We start from the raw sequence: 14140 nt of genomic DNA, 5'->3' as shown, positions 1-14140 counted from the left end.
ATACATCTTGGCAGCTTACTTGGTTACTTCAGAGAGAACCTCAGTCAACCACATTGGTGTGAAACCAGTCACACATAACCCAAGGTCTTTTTCCTGAAAGGACATTAGTGAGTCAGTTGGTTCATTAATTCCCACAGCTTCATGGTCATATTTAGTGGTATCATGGTTTTGAGCATTCAGGAAACTCAGTGATCAGCCCAGTGATCAGCCCAGCAGTCCTATGTGGATTGAGCGAATGATCAAAACGGTACCAAGCAAAGAATGCCTCAGTCCGCTTTATGGGTAACCTGTCGGTGAAGATAAATGCAATTTCAAATCTCGCATCCTTGTTGCTTGCTGTCATTCCCAGGTATTCTTCATTAATTACGATGAAACAGAATGAAAGACGCTTATTGTCACAAGTCGGCTTCAAATGAAGTTACTGTGAAAAGCCCCTAGTCGCCACATTCTGGGAGGCTGGTACGGGAATTGAACTGTGCTGTGGCCTGTCTGCATCTGTTTTCAAAGCCAGCGATTTAGCCCTGTGCTAAACTAGCCCCTATCATAGCCCAATCATAGAGACATCAATGTATTTATTCAATAGGCAGGGCAGGATTCTCCCGTCCCCCAGCCACGTGGGGCGAAATTCTCCGGAAACGGCGCGATGTCCGCCAGCTGGCGCCCAAAACGGCGCCAATCAGACGGGCATCGCGCCGCCCCAAAGGTGCGGAATGCTCCGCATCTTTGGGGGCCAAGCCCCAACATTGAGGGGCTAGGCCGACGGCGGAGAAATTTCCGCCCCGCCAGCTGGCGGAAACGGCCTTTGCTGCCCCGCCAGCTGGCGCGGAAATGACATCTCCGGGCGGCGCATGCGCGGGAGCGTCAGCGGCCGCTGACAGTTTCCCACGCATGCGCAGTGGAGGGAGTCTCTTCAACCTCCGCCATGGTGGAGACTGTGGCGGAGGCGGAAGGGAAAGAATGCCTCCACGGCACAGGCCCGCCCGCGGATCGGTGGGCCCCGATCGCGGGCCAGGCCACCGCGGGGGCACCCCCCGGGGTCAGATCGCCCCGCGCCCCCCCCCCCAGGACCCCGGAGCCCGCCCACGCTGCCTTGTCCCGCCGGTAAGGTAGGTGATTTAATTTACGCCGGCGGGACAGGCAATTTATCGGCGGGACTTTGGCCCATCCGGGCCGGAGAATCGAGCGAGGGGGCCCGCCAACCGGCGCGGTGCGATTCCCGCCCCCGCCGAATATCCGGTGCCGGAGACTTCGGCAACCGGCGGGGGCGGGATTCACGCCAGCCCCCGGCGATTCTCCAACCCGGCGGGGGGTCGGAGAATGTCACCCGTGATTCTAGGCTGTGCACCGTTCGCTGATGGCGGGATTCTATCTTCCCGCTGCTTGTCGATGGAATTTTCCACTGAAGGTTCCCCGCGCCACCACGAAACCCGCTGGCGGGAATGCACTGGCACCGGGAAAAGTGAATCCCGACGACCGGAGAATTCTGGAAACAGTTGTCCCACGAGTGCAATGCATTTTTAATGTCAGTGATTAACCTTGTATAATCAGATTTAAAGTAATTTATGTTCCCTTAAAAACAGCTGCTGGTATTATAAAGTTCCTGCACCTGTGTCTATAGACAGTTCAATGATACATGAGTGAACTGTCAGCGGAACAAGTTTAACAGCAGGGTTTTAGCACAAGATGCAATTAGTATGTCAGTAGATGCCATGTGTTTGTTAATTGCTCAGGCCCTAGCTGTATTTGAGATGCATGTCAGATATAGAGAGGATGTAGCTACCCATTGCCGATTAAATTAAAAGTTTTGTGGGAATAGGCTTTTCCTCAGTAAAGTTGGAATAATTCAGTGCAGTCCTCTGTATGTATTTTCCATACCTAAACGGAGATAGAGGAGTGAAAAAAATGTTTTTCTACAAAGAAATAAGAGACCTACATTATTTGTGTGAAGCCTCGCGGATTATTATTGTCCAGTCTTTTGCAAATCAAATTGATCTTGTCCCACAATTTTGGGAATAATATTTGAGTAGGCAATTTTAACATGGTATTAAAATCATCACAATTGCTGTTTAAGATGAGGCCTAAGGCACAAGGAAGCTTTAACAGTTGCAGAACATCTATCAATTGTCTTTCACTTCTGCTCCTCTTTGGTCCCACATAATTAATTTCAGACGTAAGGCGGGATTTACCGGCTGTTTACGCCAGCAGGAAATGCCGGTCCCATGCCCGTGCACGAGTTCCTCGGCGACGGGGAGGTGCTGTCAACGGGAAATCCCGTTGACAACGGCGGGACCGGTAGATCCTGCTGGCAATCCGCCTCCCCTGCCGACAGACACACGCCAGGGTGGTCAGTGAAACGCACCCTTAATCTACCCTGTCTAATCCTGTTAGAATTTTGTACGTTTCTATGAGATCCCCTCTCACTCTTCTAAATTCCAATCAATATAATCCTAACCGACTTAGTCTCTCCTCAGATGACAGTCCCGCCATCCCAGGAATCAGTCTGGTAAACCTTCACTGCACTCACTCCATAGCAAGAACATCCTTCCTCAGATAAGGACACCAAAACTGCCCAAAATACTCCAGGTGTGGCCTCATCAAGCCCTATACCATGGGTTATTGGGCACGATTTAATGGCCTTGTCGCACCCGACACTCGAACCACCTCGCGCGGTTCGTTTGAAGTCCCATTAACGAGCGGCGGGAGTATAGAATCCTGCCACCAGCGAACAGTGCATTGCCAAGAAAGACATGGCTGGGAGACCGGAGAATCCAGCCCCATGTATAGTCATTCGTCAGAGTGTATGGAGCTGTAAGTGATCTCCTTTATGCAGAGGTGCACAGTGTCATGATATTCAAACACACACATCATGATAGACAGACCAACAGACAAATCAGCACACACAACACGACAGTCAATCACAGACAAGGACAGAGACAGTATAAGAGAAGAAACACGACACCTGGTGGCCAGTCCATCTAGAGACCAGGACAAGGACAGGACCTGATTAACAAGACACTCATACAGTCACCCCGTGCTGAGTACCAAGACAGAACTGTAAATAGCATGTTAGAATAAAACAGCGTTGTACCAAATACAACCGTGTTGGCTCATCTGTACATCAGAGCACCCAACACCACATGGTACCTAGTGAGTGGATCGATACCTGCCGGCAAAGCTGCCATCCTGAGCCATGGACATCACCAACAAACCGCAGCCGTTGCAAGTCGCTGGGAACCTGGGCACCAATTGGAAGCTCTTCAAGCAGCGATTTGAACTGTACATGCGAGCCAACGAAAAACAGAGTGCCTCGGACGAGACAAAGATTGCGATGCTCCTCACTACCGCAGGTCAGCACGCCATCGATGTACACAACTCATTGGTGTTCGCGGAAGGCGAGAACCAATCCAAGTATGACACGGTCCTCCTCAAGCTCGACCAGCACTTCAACGTTGAGGTAAATGAAAGCTTTGAAAGGTATATCTTTCAGCAATGCCTGCAAGGTAAGGATGGGCTCTTTCAACCCTTTCTGACGCACCTCCGCATACTCGCGCAGTCCTGCGGTTACGGCAACACCTCAGAGTCCATGATCCGGGACCAGATCGTTTTTGGCGTTGCCTCCAGTGGCCTATGCCAGCAGCTTCTTAAAATTAAAGGCCTGACCTTAGCATCTGCGGTGGAAGCCTGTGTCCTCCATGAAAATGCGACCAGCCGCTTTGCCCAATTTCAGGCAACCGAATCGGCACGGAGGGGGTCCCTAGCGATCGAATCGGCAAGCCAGGCCACCCACGAGGCCGAATGCATCCAGGCAATCGAGTATCTCCCGGCCCGCGGCCCGGCGAGGGCGGACGTTTTGTGCGCTTTTCGAGGTCTCCCGCGCTTGTGCGCGCCAAAACCAACGGCAACATTGAGGGACGCACTGCGCAGGCGCGCCCGATGCAAGACCGAACTGCGCATGCGCAGCGGCATAACGAACGCCGTGACGTCATGACGTGCGGCAACTGTGGAGCTGCACATTTAAAAGGGCAATGTCCTGCAAAAAACCGACAATGCCTGCGCTGTAGCAAGATGGGCCACTACGCTGCCTACTGTCGAGCGGTTCAACCGATGGATCCTACACATCTCCGACAACCTCGCAGACACGTAAGGACCATCCAGCCCGCACATCAGGACATCCAGCCCGATGACACAGGTGACCAAGCTGCCTTCCGGGTTGCGGTCATTGATGTGAACCGGGTCAACACCATAACACCATCAATCCGGCCGATGAATGGAGTGCCACCCTGACGGTCAACCGATTGCAGATCACTTTCCGCCTGGACACTGGCGCATCCGCCAACCTCATAGCATATTCAGCATTCCATGCCATGAAGGTCAAACCACCTATCCAGCCATCCCGGTGCAAGATGGTCGACGACAACGGGAACGTTATCCCGGCCATGGGATCTTGCCAGCTCCAGGTGACACACAAAACGCACATGGCCACACTCTCGTTTGAAATTGTTGGCTCATCGAAGGATTCCTTGCTGGGCGCACAGGCATGTAAGGCTCTCCACCTTGTACAGCGAATTCTGTCTCTCTCTCCAGATGACACATCTGACTTCCCGGATGCTGAGTTCAACGCAAATCTCCAATCGCTCCTCGCTCACAACCAGGAGGCATTTGAAGGCATGGGAACACTGCCATACACATACAAAATTCGCCTCAAACCGGACGCCATTCCGGTCGTTCACGCACCTCGCAGGGTTCCTGTGCCACTTAAAGACCGCATCAAGTTGCAGCTGCAGGATCTCCAGGACCAAGGGGTCCTATCCAGGGTCACGGAGCCCACGCCATGGGTCAGCTCCATGGTGTGTGTCAAGAAGCCCTCTGGCGAGCTCCGCATCTGTATAGACCCTAAAGACCTAAATAATATCTCGCCAACATTGAGGGCATTTAAAAGTTTATTGGATAAACATATGGATGATAATGGCATAGTGTAGGTTAGATGGCTTTTGTTTCGGTGCAACATCGTGGGCCGAAGGGCCTGTACTACGCTGTATTGTTCTATGTTCTATGTTCTAATAACATGCGGGAACATTATCCCATACCTAAACGGGAGGAAATCACCAGTGAAATGGCCCAAGCCAAAATATTCACCAAACTGGATGCTTCCAAAGGATTTTGGCAGATCCAACTGGACCCGTCCAGCCGAAAGCTATGCACCTTTAACACCCCTTTCGGCAGATTCTGCTACAACCGGGTGCCATTTGGCATCATCTCGGCATCCGAGGTCTTCCACAGAATCATGGAGCAGATGATGGAAGGCATCGAAGGGGTGCGCGTATATGTGGACGATGTCATCATCTGGTCCACCACACTGCAGGAGCACATACATCGCCTCCAACGCGTTTTTGCCCGCATACGGGAAAACGGCCTGCGCCTCAACCGAGCCAAGTGTGCCTTTGGCCAGACCGAATTGAAGTTCCTGGGGGACCACATCTCCCAATCAGGGGTCTGTCCCGATGCAGACAAGGTAAGCGCCATCGCAGCCATGCCGCGGCCGGCCGACAAGAAAGCTGTACTACGATTCCTGGGCATGGTCAACTTCCTCGGGAAATTCATTCCCAACCTTGCTTCCCACAACGGCTCTGCGCCATCTCGTAAAAATATCTACAGAGTTCCAGTGGCAACATACACACCAGCTGGAATGGGAGAAGCTCAAACACAAACTTGCCATGGCGTCAGTGTTGGCGTTCTTCGACACGTCTCGTCCCACCAAAATCTCAACTGATGCCAGCCAATCCGGTATTGGAGCAGTGCTCCTGCAGAGAGATGACACGTCGTCATGGGCCCCGGTTGCCTATGCATCGCAGGCTATGACCCCCACAGAGCAGCGCTACGCGCAATTTGAAAAAGAATGCCTGGGCTTGCTAACTGGTTTGGACAAGTTCCACGATTATGTATATGGTCTTCCACGATTCACGGTCGAAACTGACCACCGCCCCCTGGTCAGCATAATAAACAAAGACCTGAACGACATGACCCCTCGCCTCCAGCGCATCCTACTTAGACTCAGGAGGTATGATTTCCAACTGATCTACACTCCAGGGAAGGACCTCATCGTGGCGGATACCCTATCCCGAGCAGTGAGTACACCACCAGATGCGGAGGGGTTCGTATGTCAAGTTGAGGCACAAGTGGCCTTGACAGTGGCAAATCTGCCGGCTAACGACTCCAGTCTGGCCCGCATACGCACAGAGACAGCGGCCGACCCCCTTCTACAGAGAGTGATGCGCCACATGACGGAAGGTTGGCTCAAAGGGCAGTGCCCGCAGTTCTATAATGTACGGGACGACCTAACCACCATTGATGGGATCCTTCTGAAGCTAGACAGGATCATCATTCTGCACAGTATGCGCCAGATGGTTCTCAATCAAATACACGAAGGCCACTTGGGGGTCGAGAAGTGCAGACAGAGGGCCCGAGAGGCGGTATATTGGCCGGGCATCAGTGACGATATTGCCAACATGGTGCTCTTCTGCACAACCTGCCAGAGGTTTCAGCCGGCGCAACCTCCTGAGATGCTTCTGCCCCATGAGCTGGTGACGTCCCCCTGGGCAAAGGTGGGTGTCGACCTATTTCACGCACTTGGCATGGACTATGTCATCATCATAGACTAAGTCTCCAATTACCCAGAAGTTATACGCCTACACGATCTGACGTCGTCTGCTGTCATCAGGGCCTGCAAGGACACCTTTGCTCGCCACGGCATTCCGATGACTGCCATGTCGGACAATGGGCCCTGTTTTGCCAGCCATGAATGGTCGTCCTTTGCCGCCTCATATGGCTTCACACACGTAACGTCCAGCCCTCTGCACCCCCAGTCAAATGGAAAGGCGGAGAAGGGCGTTCACATTGCCAAGCGGCTCCTCTGCAAGGCTGCTGCTGCCGGATCGGACTTTCACCTCGCCCTGCTCGCCTATCGCTCGGCCCCGCTCGCCACGGGTCTCTCGCCAGCACAGCTGCTGATGGGTCGCACCCTCAGAACAACTGTGCCTTCCATCCTGGCACCAACAACGGACCATGCTACGGTACTGCACAAGATGCAACTGCAGCGTGATCGCCAGAAGAGCTTGTACGATACAAGGGCAACTGATCTTCCCCCCCTGGCCTCTGGGGATAAAGTCCGCATTCATCTACCAAATTGTGGCTGGTCAGCACCTGCCGAAGTTCTCCGACGCGTAGTTCCCCGCTCGTTCCTAGTACGCATGCCGGATGGATCCGTGCGTAGGTGCAATCGGCGAGCCCTTCGCCGCCTTCCACGCTCGCAACGGAACCGTACACACACGCCGGGTCCTCCACTGGTTCCTGAGAGTGACTTTGTGGAGCTGCCACAGACCATGCCCCTTCCATCGCCACCCGTGGCCAGGCTCGCACCTCAGCCGGTGGTTCTCGACCCACCCTTGAGGCGGTCAACCCGAATTCGTCGCACACCTACTAGACTGGACTTATGAGACTGTTCACACGTTAAAGTTTAGAAACTATTGCATTGTAACATGTTACTGTTTTATCATTCCAGATCTCGTTTGACCGGACCACACTTCAAAGTTTTTTCTTCTTGTTTTGTTATGGTACAACCTCGTTAGCATGACACACCAGACATCGCCCCATGTATATAGTTACGCCACATGTACATGCTGTAAATATCACGCACACACGCTTTTAGCTGCACTCAGGACACATTCATATTTATAACCACGTAGGCATATAATCTTTTAAAAATGGGGGGATGTCATGATATTCAAACACACACATCATGATAGACAGACCAACAGACAAATCAGCACACACAACACGACAGCCAATCACAGACAAACACAGAGACAGTATAAGAGAAGAAACACGACACCTGGTGGCCAGTCCATCTAGAGACCAGGACAAGGACAGGACCTGATTAACAACACACTCAGGGAGTCACCACGTGCAGAGTATCAAGACAGAAGTGTAAATAGCATGTTAGAATAAAACAGCGTTGTACCAAATACAACCGTGTTGGCTCATCTGTACATCAGAGCACCCAACACCACACACAGGGCACAAAGGATTGTGAGATGTGACAGTTTGGAAGGTTCTGGGAGCTTAAAAATTAAGCTCTACCCTGGCTTTAACTGCTTTCGGGAATGCAGTCCTGGATGTGCAATGGAATCGCAATCATCATCCCACAAGGCCACAGTCTTTGTAATGACCTCCTTGGTAAAGCACATGCACTGGTCTTGGATTATGTGAATGTTGGAGTGCTGCTCCATGAAGACCCTGGGTGGATGGGCTTCCATCTATCCCTCCAGTCCTTTCTGGCCCTCTCCCCCACAACAGCTGCTGGTTCTGACCCTGCCCTTATCTCCTCCTTCACTTCCTGATCTAGACTATGTGGGACACCTCACAAGATCCCCATGACTTAGCATTCCCTTTCTGCTGGTGACTCCAGTAACTGTCCAAAATGACTGAGTCTTGTTAGGTGGAGACCTAAGCGAATATCCGGGAAACATGTTGACAAGTGTTGGTCAAGTCTTGACCAAGTATCCCAGAGTGTCTCAGAATGTGTGTTTAAAGCCCTCTTCAAACCTAGTGTCGTGAATTGATTTAATCAGCAAGTAAATATTGGAAGATAAGCATGGGTTTAAGTAGCGTTCAAAATGCTCAGGAACAATTGTTTGCTCCTGTTGTTAGGGGAGATGGTTAAATGATGCATTATCTACCAAAACAGCATGCAACTCATTTAATGAGTGCTGGCAGGTAATTATTAGACCATTAACACTCTGGGTAGCTGTTCCTAATTCTGTCTTTCGGTTGATTACCGAGATGGGGCTTTGCACTAAACTTGGGCTAAACTGTTGTTGCAACATATGGCCCCATCATGGTCACTTCTTTACCATTTTGGCTCCTAACATTTACTCAGAATTACCTCCAGAGTGCCAAAGTTTATTACCTTGGATATGAAAACTATTCAAGGTCTCTGAAAATGGCTGCAACCTGTCTTGTTTTGACTTACTAAGCCAAGACTTCTCCTTTGAATGCCTACTTATTCTGTCTTTCTGTGGGATTGCTCTTTCTCTGGGCCTATTTAGAATGGGACATATTGCGAATGTGCTACCATCCTGTTCTATGTTCCATTTGTATCTTACTGTTAGGATCATAGACGATTTTGCCTAAGTGTCTCCTTTGAGCAACATTCATGTGTTTCCATGAATTTCCCTGCTTTGTGAGTATAGTTGGAAGCTAATTGCATTTCATAACTTCCCCTCAATTTGTGTGCGTTGAACTTGCAATGCGTCTTTTAGAGGATTTGCCCCTAAATTGTTCCTGGGCCCCAGTTCCCAGCTTTGGTGACGGTGATGCCCTTTCGCAACAGGTTAACTCAGCTCTTTAGCTGCTACCTTGAGAGTAATTTGATATTGCCAAAGAATAGCAAGATGATTCGGCTGTTCTACTTGGAAACCACTTGTGTTGAATTCATTATTGTCTTGACTGCTGAGCCATCTCACTCTCGCTGACAAATAATCTGATTCCGCAAACGCTTTTCCACGTTAAATTCAATAGAAATATGACTCTTACTATCCAGTTTATTTTTATTTATGATACCTGCGGCACATGATGCATAATAAATGATCTGTAAATCAAAATGGCATCTCTTGCAGAACCATCCAGGCTGATGAATAACAGTTTTGTGGAACTATCTGCTGTACGTGAATCAGTGTCAAAGGGAAGATTTGCGAAAACATTTTCCTGTTGCCCCTTAGGGAGTGCCACGAAATGACGAAGCCTGCACTTGAATTATACTGGCATCAATGTGATGTGGCAGTGCATAGTGCTTAACTCAGCAGTCCCTGGAACTAATGGCAAGCAGCTGGAAACCTGAACTGAAAACGGGTTGAATTGAATCTGTTTGTTTTCAATTCACTTTGCTGATGGATGTTCTCCATCTGCATTCAGGCCACGATTTTAACAAGACCCGGTCCATCCTAACCAAAAATCCTGGGAACTGAATGGTATAGGCTTACTGCTCATCAGTCTGCATGCGAGCTCAGTTTGTTCAGATACACAGGTAGTCCTTGGCTTTACGACTTTCGAGTAATGACGGACGGCACATATTTTTTTAAAGTATTTTTATTGGTTTTCATCATTAGTTACAATAACATGTTGTGTAGAATGTACAGTAACGTTAATATCGATGGACAGCCAAACCGAAAAAAGAAAAGAAAGAAGAAGAAATACAGACACAAACGGGCCCTACAAACCGTAAGAGAAAAAGTAACTACGAAACAAAATCATGTGGGGCAGACAGTTATTTAAGCCTCCCCGATACAGAACCTAAGTACAGCTATGGGGGTCCCCTGTTTGCGAGCGCTCGGTGGTCGCCCACCACCGCCATATAGCTTCACTCCCGTCTTCGGTGCCTCCTGGTACTAAACCGCACCGGGGGTCAGCTGGGCGTGCGTTTTGTTCTTGGCGTTGTGGCCGCCTCCCTGTGTGTCCTCGCCCTTTATCTCTTCTGGTTCCCCTTTCCTGCTTGCCCTCTGTTTCTTCTGGCAGCCCCCCTCACTCCTCCTACCCCCCCCCTGCCTTAGTTCCTCTCTTTCTTCCATTGTCCATTTTGTTCCTCCCCCCTTCTCCTCCCCCCTTTGCTTATTGGTTGCCGGTCACGAACAGGTCTTGGAACAGGGTGGCGAATAGCCTCCACGTGTTGTGGATCCCTGAATGCTGTATTTTATTTTCTCCAATTTGAGGAACTCTGCTAGATTGGACAGCCAGTCTGCGGCATTGGGTGGCGCTGCCGATAGCCAGCTGAGGAGAAGTCTTCACCGGGCGATAAGGGAGACTAAGGCGTCTGCCCCTCTCCCCATAAAGAGTTCTGGCTGTTCCGATACCCTGAAAACCACCACTAGTGGGCACGACTCCACCCTCACCTCCACAACCTTCGACGTAGCCTTGAAGAAGGCTGTCCAATACCTGACAAGTCTGGGACAGGACCAGAACACTTTGGTGTGGTTGGCCGGGTCTCCCTGGCACCATTTGCATTTGTCCTCCACCTTCGGGAAGAACACACTCAGTCGGGCTCTGGTTAAGTGTGCCCTGTCTAGCACCTTTAGCTGTGTTAGGCTCAGTCCTGCGCATCAGGTCGTGGAGTCCGTCCTATGGAATGCTTCCATCCAGAGTCCTCCCCCTATCTCTATGCCTTACTCTTCCTTTCACTTCTCCCGTGTCTCGTCAGGAGGTGAACATACCTCCTCTAGTGATCGTCCGTGCATGTCAGGGCAGTTACCGTCCCGTAGTTCGCCCGCAGCCAAGAGTCTGTCCAATAGAGAGTGTCCTGGTAGCTGGGGGAACTTCACGTCTCTTTTTGGAGGACATTTCTGATTTTCATGCATCATTGTTGGTTCCCATTCAGGGCTGGAGCTTCTCCGTGAGTTCCCCCAGGGTCGCTACTCTGCCATCCTGTATAGGTCCCCCACTGTCAGTACCTCTTTGTTCTGTCTCCACCTTTTAAAGAAAGTGTCCATGGTCGCAGGCGTGAATTGTGGTTTTTAGAGATGGGGGCCATGATCGATATCGAGGTCAGACCGAAGTGGTGTTGCAGTTGGTTCCATGTTCCCAACGTGGCTACTACCACTGGGCCTCTTGAGTATTTGGCTGGGGGGAATGGGAATAGGGTCATGACCAGTGCTCGGAGGGATGTTCCCGTGCAGGAATTCTCCTCTATTTTTACCCACTCCACTCCAGGCTCCTTTACCCATCCCTGGATGAATGGCACTTATGACGTTGATAAATTGGCACACTGTTTCGACTTACCGTCACTATACCGGCGAGCAAGTTCAAAAATTCATATGTGCGCATTGATGTCCTGCACCTCCCCTCTCCCTGACTTAAGACGCTCAGTTGCTGTTTCGACACATTTCTACTTGGTGTATCTTTGTGTTTCCAAACTTTTAAAAATGTTATATTTTATATTAATGTATATATTGCTTTTTTATAATTGATTGAGTACAAAATTCTGGGTTATTTTGGTAAAGATAGAATAACAGACCTTGGCTCAGGAACCAATCCTTGATTTATAATATTGTTCTTTATGGGAAGATCGTTTTTGACTTACCACGTATCGACTTAAACCGCAGTTTTCAGGAACTAATTGTGTCACAAGTCCGGGGGCTGCCTGCTATCTTTGCTCTTCCATTGCCGGGCCTTTGTTCAAGATTGTGGGGGTTATTTTGTGGACCAGGTGCCAAGTAGATGTTGTGCTTATAAGACATGCCTATTTAAAAGTTTGGTTTCAGTCTGTAATTTTGGGGCTCATTGCTAATTCCCATGAATTAAACATGGGACCGTTAAGGTGGAAACTTGCATATTTAGGACTTTAATACTGAGTAGGAGCAATTTTCCGAGAGCAGGATATGTAGCCTCCACAGGTGCACTTCCACTGAAGATGTGCACTGCACTGGCTGGCCGAAGGAAGCACCATATCAGAGTGAATCAGAGCCTTGAGGGAGAGGGCTCCCAGATTCTCTGATGTGGCACTGGCGATCCTGCTGAAGAATGTACAATGGTGGAGGCGCCAATGATGCACAATAATGTAATGGTTCAACATGCGTGGTTCTGGCAAGATCCCATCTCATACCACTCAATACCTGCACCACCACCAACATCACAATCGCGGCACACCATCTCATTACATATTGCCATTTATAACAACCCAAACTATTGTATCCTTCACACCTCAGGTATAATGCATAGCTCTTCAACCATATGAAACATCACACACAAACATAGAACATACGTGCTCATTCATAATCACTGCTCTTTCTCTTCCAAGATGAGAGCATGTACAGGCAGCAGTATGAAGCAACCGCTCCGGGGAACCATGACTGCACAATTTTGTTCAGAGGAGACAGTGCTGGTGGCGATCAGGGGGAGAGTGGCAGATGCCATGGTCCCAGGTAGGACATTTCACCTGGAGGTGTGCGGCAAGTCCAACTTCCTCACATATCCAGATCCCTAATGCCCCAAACCTATCCTCACTCCCAAACCCGATCGGGCCTCATCAGACAAATCTTTTGACTGTGGCCAGCACAGAGATGCCAGGTGGTTCTTCCTCCATAATTCCCATTCCATTGTCTTGGGTTCAGCCTGCCCACTAATCTGCCGGAGGACACTTCCTATCAACCGAAGAGCCTAAAGCCATCATGGCTGTTGCCTGAGCTTCCTCTGTAACTCATTGTCATTCCATGGGCCATGCTGGTAGGTAGTGCAAAAGAAACTATTCTGCACGAGCTGTTTGTTGTTTCATAGAAGCTGCTTTAACTGCAGTGGATGCTGTGATCTCAGTTGCTATGTAATATGGGTTTCCAAACGCGTTGCACTCTAACCCTTGTAGCTTTTATTATTCCTGCCTCCCCAGAGCTGGATCCACTATGTCCTGGAGGAAGTGAAAGAGGAGGAAGTGCTGCTTCCTCCCCTGCAGGAGCCGGAGGAGGAGGATGACAACAAATGGACTGTATCAGGCACCAGCTCAGAGACCAGCACCATGTGTAACATAGAAGCTTGGGTAAAACATAAATTATTACAGTGGTATAAAACGGGCACCAGTGGGCAGCAGCCATGTGGGTGGAAGGGATCCCGAGGTGCATCTTTCTGGGAGATGGGGTTAGGGGTTCAGGTTGCATACTAGATCTGAGAACCTCGCATGGAGAAGCTTCAGAAGAAGTCTGATGGGTGCGAAAACCAATATTTGGTTCATTCAACAGCCTGTCTGAAAAGTTACAGATTATGGCTCCAATGGTAACTCTATAATAAGAACTAGAAAGCAGGTCCTAATCTCTTCGACTCCACGTTTATTGTGTTTCTCAATCACTTCTCCAACAACATCACGGTGCCACCTGTATCCCCTTTATATTTGGTGCAGTCAGTTAAACAACTGTAGTCGGGGGACAGGGGGTTTGTGGTGGTGATTGGGGGTTCTGGTGAGGAGGTCAGCGAGGGGGCTGTGGTGGGGGGATGGAGGGGTGGCGGGGAGGGCGTGGGTGGGGGTTGCGGTGGGGGCGCGTGAAGGGGTTTATAGTGGGGCCGGGAGGGTTTGTGGTGGGGGTGTGTGGGCGGGGTTTGTGGTGGG

The sequence above is a fragment of the Scyliorhinus torazame genome, chromosome 2 (genome assembly GCF_047496885.1).
Source record: "Scyliorhinus torazame isolate Kashiwa2021f chromosome 2, sScyTor2.1, whole genome shotgun sequence".
Lineage (NCBI taxonomy): Eukaryota > Metazoa > Chordata > Chondrichthyes > Carcharhiniformes > Scyliorhinidae > Scyliorhinus > Scyliorhinus torazame.
Note: the sequence above shows the minus strand (reverse complement) of the source record.